At 37.4% G+C, this 7,892-nt stretch overlaps 1 pseudogene; it reads left to right on the top strand.

The window, feature by feature from the left end:
* The first annotated feature begins 6,939 nt into the window (after nucleotides 1-6,939).
* Nucleotides 6,940-7,651, top strand: LOC147461125 (uncharacterized; annotated as a pseudogene).
* Nucleotides 7,652-7,892: the final 241 nt, after the last annotated feature.

Consider the following 7,892-nt stretch of genomic DNA (forward strand, 5'->3'; position numbering starts at 1 on the left):
CTATTGCATGCACACATAGTCCTCAAAATCTTTGTGAAGAAAAATCGTCTTCACATCCATCTAGACTAACTCCAAGTCTTGTATTGCCACTAGTCCAAGAACTATATGTAAAGTAGTCATCTTGACCACAAAACTGGGAAAATTTTATCCTTCTCTACACATGTGTGTTTCTTGAAACCTTTAGCTACAGGTCTAGCCTTGTGCTTAGGCTTTGGATCTCCTCACATATACTACTTCTTGTAAACCGTGTTGCAAGGAAACAATGTCTTTCCTTCAAGAAATTTGACCGATGCTCAAGCCTCATTACTAAAAATTGAATTGTATTTTGATTGAATCAATTGCTCCCACTTGTCCATATCATATCATCCATTTGCATGGATTCTTAAACAGGACATTTCTTAGCAAGTGAGGATAAGATTATCTAGACATAGCTAAAAACATTCAAGAAAATTTGAGGCTCAACTAGAGCATCTCAATCCCTGATAACTACTCTCTGCTCTATTTGGAGCATTGCTTGTGAAAGTCTCCTCACTAGGCTTCTAGATTTATTGAATCCGAGGCAACATCCTTGAGTGTGACTCTCTTTTACTCTACCTCTTTGATAGGCTTTTTTTACATCTTGGAATTATTGAATATGAGATCCAAACTTCTAATGATCTTATGGGATTTGGGTGCTAGAGACAATAACAATCTCTCCATCTACACCATAACCAATGAAGATATGTTTGGTTCAAGCTTTTTTCTAAGCTCTTTTGGCACGTGTTTATGCCTTGCAACCAATTCACATAAATAATCATGGTGTGGTTTCTTGCCTAAACACAACTCTTCTAAAATCTGGTAATTAATCTCTCCATCTACACCATAACCAATGAAGATACATTTGGTTCAAGCTTTTGTCTAAGCTCTTTTAGAAAATTCACATAACTAATCATAATGTGGTTTCTTACCTAATCATAGCTCCTCTAAAATCTAGTAACTAATTGGCATACTAAGTGATCTATTTTACAATATGAACCGCTATTGAAGTAGCTTCAAACCTAATCCATTTTGGGCACATGTGTAAGGTGCACTAAATTTCCACTGATTTCCTCTTCTAGCACAAAAGTTTGCAAACTCCTAGGAGACATATTATACCCCATTATTAGTCCTTAAGGTCTTGGGATTTTTGCTTGTGAAACACGCTTGCTCTCATGGCAATAATGAATTCATGAACTCCCATAACTTGTAGAGAAAAATGAGAAAGAGAATGAAAAAATAACTATGTATAACTCTCCACCCAACCTTTGATTATATAGAAAATCACTTGCCCTTTTAGAAAAATCCATGCTCTTCTAGAACAATCTATGATACGTTGCCCTTGAGGCTCCATTGTAATGTTTTGCAATTATTACTTGGCATTTTTGTCCCACATTTGCAACTTTTTCTTCTTATAAGCACCCTTGAGGGTAGGTCGAATACGAGCATCTTTCTATACGAGTCCATGGATATCCTTGGCATCTTTGTCCTTGTATGTTGGCCAACCACACCTAACAAGCCCTAGCCATCAAGCCTACTCTCACAATTTCTCTAGGTATATCTTACAGGTACTAACATTACCTTATGCACTAACCTGAGACCTCTAGATTATCCTTGTCCTAACTAACCTTGATATTGCACACCATACAGCTTGGTGTCTAACACTGCATGACTAATTTTTGACTAATGCAAGAAACTTTTGAAATGTAGAGAAGAAATCATATCTATGTTGTGAGGATATACCCACACCTTCTTAGTAGATTTATCTATGAATTTCACAAAATAGCTAGCCCCTCCTAGATCCTTGGTCACCATAGGATTCTATACGTCACTATGTACAAATTCGTTCTAGGCTCAAGACGCTTTCTACCCAATGGCAAGTGTATAGACCTAGTTTGTTTGCAATAAATACAATGTTTGCATAAAGAAAAATAGTGAAAACAAAGGCTAGTAACCAAAATGTGCTAGAGTCTCCATTCCCTTCTAGCTCATATGGCCTAATTGGCTATGCCACAACTCATTAGATGACAACTCTACTATAGATAAATTCATCTTTTACATAGATGCATGCATGGAGTAAAAGAGTACCATGCTTATGACTTTTGAGAACCACAAGATTAGCATACCTGATCATCAAAGATTTGTTCCAAAATATGTAGTATACCCCAAATCATGTAGCTGTTAAGCTCTTTACTAGCTCAAGTACATCTCTGTGTATTATAAACTTTGTGCCATTATTCAACACCAACTTGATGTCTCAAACATTAACTATATCAAGCACGTAAAAGTATCCAAGATTCACTATGCATTGAGTTGTGACATAAGTAGATATCCAAACTCTATGTGGTGTCATATGGAAGCTTGCACCAAAATCAATGACCGAATTTTGTGCAAAAGTGGCATCTTGTGTGACAAGAGCATTTGTGCGCTAAGACCCGTTGTGAATACAAAAATGTCTAAAACATAGGTCTTGGGAGATTCAAGCCTTGCCCTTTGTGTCAATATCAGAATTCTCCTCATCCTAAGACTTTTTCTTGTTTGTCTACCATGATCTACAATCCTTCTTCACATGCCCTTTCTTATGGCAATAATAGCACTCTACATTGCATATAAAACCACGAGACTTGTTGCAAGAATTCTTATGATCTTTAGACTTGGCACAATTAAAGTGTGACCTTGCTGCTTTTAAGAGCTAAAAACATGTGCATCACCACTCTTGGTCGACTCAATAGGTTTCCTGTGAATCTCTTCAGTGAGCAGACTACTTACTACATCACTATAGTAAGTTGGTCTACATCATTTTAAAACCACTTGTCCTTAGGTGTATAATTATGGCTGCACAGAAAGCTTGTAGCAAGTGTCCATGAGGGAGGGAGGGAGCATTCACAAGAGAATAATGTGGGCCTCTTCATCAAAATTAAGTCCGTGTGACATCAATCGACTGAAGATTATGTTCAACTCATTTAAGTATTCAAAAACTATACCACCTTTTTTCGTACAAAGCTCAAGTAGATTTTTCATTAAGAAAACCTTATTGCTTGCACTCTTGCTCTTGTACAATTTATCTTATAAGGCTTTCAAATTGATTTTACTAATAATAGTCAAATACATTGACTTTGCAAAATGTTGACGAATAGTGGATCTAGCTTTGGCATCAAGTGCTTTCCACTAAGCATTTGTGTATCCATTGCCCTCTTAGTGCTCAAATAGTGGCTCTAATTGACCTTTCTATATCAAAACATCCTAAATTTACTCTTTCCAAATGGAAAACTTCTTGCCATTAAACTTCCTAATGTGATAGATATCTTTCTCAAAAGAACATGCCATAATTGCAAGAGGTAAACACTATAGCAACAAGACCAAAAGACTCTGGCAAAATTTTTGGGAAAAATCAAGCAAAGTTTCCATTGTTGTTGTAATAGATAGAAAATGATCTCAAAATAAAAGACTGGCACATAAAGAGTACGATTGACAATCTATGTGCTTAAACTGATCCAAATAGACCGCAAACACAACATCAAAAAGCACGTAATCCTATACATGACTTATGGCAAGCCGTCAAAAAGAGGATTCTCCATCAAACCTTTATCACAAAAAGGATCTCAACATTTGAGAATCCCTAGCTTAATAAAACCTCACCACGACCCTCCAAAGGCTCAGTAGATTGGACTATGGTCTATGGTCAACCTTAGCAATGATAAGTCTCAAAAATGATTGAGATTACCATAGGTGCCAAAAATGGCTCCACAATGATACACAATGGTAGTATTTTGCAATTCATTGTACATAGAGTTTTTAAGCCCCAAGGCCTTAAGCCTACAAGTAATAGAGGGTATTCCCAAATCTTGCAATAGCACCTAAGGGCATTTTCCCATAGGAGCAAAAGTAGGATCCAAAACAGCTTGCAAAGCTCACATTTTGGTGATTTATTTTTTGGCTTTTGGCAAAAAATTAAACCTGCAATGACGAACAAATATGTTTGAAAATCCCATCATGTATGAAGCACACATGCATGAAAACCATTATGAAATGTATGATATTTGTGTCCAAACCATGTACATAGGTTTTAGACATTGCCTATACATCATCTATACGGTAAGACCGCCCATTATCATGAGCACACACACAAGCACTACATTTGCTTTGTACGTGTGGTTTACACCATTGCCCATGAAGGTCGCATCCTTGACATTTTGGACCAATGAAGATCTACATCAACATGAATATCGAGGCATGAAGATGAACATGATGAATGACAACATGCAGACGACAACATCAAAAGAAGCCAATGACATGAAGATAAAAAAGATGACAACAAACGACAAGAAAAACAAAATGAAGACAATTTTGAAGAGGACACACACGGCCTCTTCACAAAAGATGAATGAATTGGTGAACAAATTTGTACTACCTAGGACTACTAGTGGACCTACTAAGTCTCATTTGTGAACCATAGTCATAAATCCATTTGGAAATCGCTTTGATCTATCATGGGACATTGAACCATGGTGATGAATCAAATTGAACGGCCATTATGTATCAAGTTTCATGTTAGCCTAGGAGTACACCATGACAAGAACACATAAATGAAAACACATGAAGTCTTCGTAAAAATCCCAAGTTTGGATTAAGGGGGCAATTGTTAGGGTAAGCCCAATTTGTGGCACCACATGGGAAAGCTCTCTAGCCACCTAGGAAGAGATATATGATGACTTTGCCCAAGAGATATATGATGCCATGGTCCAATAGCAAGAGGATGCAACCTCTCTAGCCAATGATTGCAAAGCACTAAGCCTATTAAAGAAGCTATTTTCTAATGAAGCATTTTGACTTTGAGCATTATCATTGTGCCTATACTCTCTCTTTTTATGCTTTTGCACTTGGCATAGCCTAACCCTAGTTTCCATATCTCTAACCCTAAACCTAACACCATGGTTAAGCTAAGGCTTCACCCTCCATAACCTAATGCTAAACCATTGGTGATGTACGCTTTTGCAACTAACCCAACAAGTGCCAAATAATGCAACCTATGGTCAAGATGAGGAGAAAATTAGGAAAGCATGAGATTAAGGAAATAACCACATTACCCATAGTCATAATAAGACACAATGTTAATCTTGATTGAGAAACACTAACACGTAGGGTATACTTCACTCTAAATGTGGTTTATCTGATTAAGCATCAGAGCAGTTCATTAGATAAATAGTTTAATAAAAGAATCTTAATCACATCTTCTAATACAACTAAGGCTCTTATACCATGTTAATATATTAGGATCGTTTAGAGATGTAATAGTTGAACTAAAAAAGTACACATTGGACACAAAGTTCTTTGCTAGTTATCATGAGAGAAATGAGGCTTATATAGCCATGTACAATGGGATATTGCATAATCAGTGAGAAAAGACTATGATGACCTACCCAGTGAGGTATGCTATGCATGGGGAGTTTCCCATAGATTGAGGCTCGTACTAGTACATGAATCTAATGTTGAGGTTGTATTTCAACAAAGTGAAAGGTAACATCCTACAAATAAATTTGTATGAAAAGTAATAATGAGTAATGAGAAATCAAGAAGAGAAGGAATAAGTTGCTCAAGTGTGTACATGTGGACATGTGTGTGTGCTCCTGTGCATATGCGCAATATTTACAGTAGTCTTTCTCAAAATACAAGCATCAATAATCAAGTAATAAAAAATGCAAGGTAATGTCCTACATAAGATAGATAAATTTATATAAAAAGTAAGAATGAGTACGTGCATGCACATGTGCATAAGTTATATTAGTCTTACTATTGATAATAAAAGTGGAAGTCCCAAAACCTTGGCATTCAAATACTATTCTCATGTTTCAAATTCCAATATTACCGCTTCTTGAGAACTTGCTATATGGTGCATGTAGAGTCTCTCATTTAGTAGAGTAGAGAGATGTGCTAGTGATTATTGCACCATGGTGCTCATGTGTTGTATTACCCCAAAGTGTAGTGCATTGCTAGTACTTGTTTCCTTACACTTCTCCTCTTCCATCCCCTCTCATCTCCTCTAAAGTTCAGTGCATCTCTTAGAGGAGGTCTCAATCCCACACAAGTTCTCTCCATTATATAATTTTTCTTGCAAGCTCTCTCCCCCCCCCCCTCCAAGTAGGTGCTGATTAATGGAACCAATTCACCTTGTATTCTAGTCATTCTTGAATCCATTAGATGATAATGGTTTCCAAATTAAGAATATCTGAATGATTCATAATTTGTAGATGGCTGCTAATTGTCGTTGTTTGATGGCCAATTGGCTCAATTTGTGTTTCTTCTACTTGTAATCCAATGCCAAATATGATTTTGGTCTTATAGTTTGATGAGATTTCGGACATGGCCACCCATCCTCGTGATTATTTGACACCCCCTTTTGGAGGTGGGATCAATGGTTGGGGGAAGAGTTGGGAGGCAAGCAAGATCTAAGCCGTTCATTGTTTTGTGAACTCAAAGTGATCCCAATGTGAACAAAGTAGTGAGCCCAAAGTGACCTGTAACCAAGTGAACACCTAGAGATAACACTCCTGCAAAAAGTGGCTAGCCATTCAAGTTGGTTGGCCCATCATTCCTCGTCATTGTCATTTGAAGCATGGAATATTCACTAATTTAAGTGGTGACTTAAAATCTGATTTTGAATGCTCCTAGTCTCTTTCATGTCCATTCACTTAGCCCCTTCACATTCTCAACCCACCCTTCTCTCATGCTTCTCCATAAACTATCCACAGTGAACTCCATGTGAACTACTTAAAGCCATAACTATGTACTTCGAGTGAACCACATGTGATCCACTTGTGAACAATCGTGTGAACCTCACTTGAACACCTTGTTTACTACAAGTGCCAAGCATCTTGGGCGAGGGTAAAACTTTACCCATATTTGGCTCAATCACACAATGATTTTATGGATTTTGAGACTCTAGTGCAAGATAGAGGAAACCTCCAATGGTTAGATGCCCTTAAATGGTGTTTCAAGTTTTTTCTCCACAAGTGATGAAGATAGTGAGAATCGTAGTGATAGTGAGGAAATAGTGTATTGTAGCCCATGGATGGATTCCCTTGACACCTCTGTTTTGGGCTTGGAGCAACAAGATGAGCTACATGGATTCTCCACTCTTGATCCGTACAAGTATGTGTCTCCTTTTTTTTAACTCCTTTTGCCAATCGAGTTATAATTTGATGAAGCTTGCGCTTCAAGGAGAACATTCATCAAGCCTAAAGGAATTGCAGGCATGTGATCCAAGTGGCATGCTTGACTTAAAAAGGTGGAAAAGAATAAAGAAAGATTATGTTTGAGGACAAATGCAGAAGGCTTTTGGTGTTCGGAAACCCCCCAAAATTTGAAAATCTCACCCATTGAGGAATGGGAGAGTATTATTATTTAATGACATGTTCGTGAAGATAATAATTTTCACCACACTTATGAAGATAAAATAAAACTTGAAGGCTGTGTGGTGTTTGGACATCAAGCAACAAGGGATACCCATAGCATATGTGAAGGCACTTGTGATGGGTGTGAAAAAAAGATCGATGGTAATGAGTGCCACAAATCAACGCGTGTCACCAAAGATATTAAGGATTCCATGAAGCATGAACGTCAACATGTTGAGATTTGACAAAGCTTTAATTAAGATTATGGTTCAACACAAGTTGAGGCTAGTTAGAGTTCACTCATCTAAGAGCCAAAATGGAAGCACAATTCTATGCATGCCATAGAGGAATAATGGCTCGTAGAAGTGGGACTGTGAAGCATCTTAGGAGGTCCAAGAGATGTGGTTGTCCTTTCCAAGTGAGAGTTCAATATTGACATGCCCCAAAGATTGATTTCATATCCACTTACCCTATTCATGAGGGGAA

The sequence above is a fragment of the Adiantum capillus-veneris genome, chromosome 3, assembly GCF_014529385.1.
Source record: "Adiantum capillus-veneris isolate H3 chromosome 3, ASM1452938v2, whole genome shotgun sequence".
NCBI lineage: Eukaryota > Viridiplantae > Streptophyta > Polypodiopsida > Polypodiales > Pteridaceae > Adiantum > Adiantum capillus-veneris.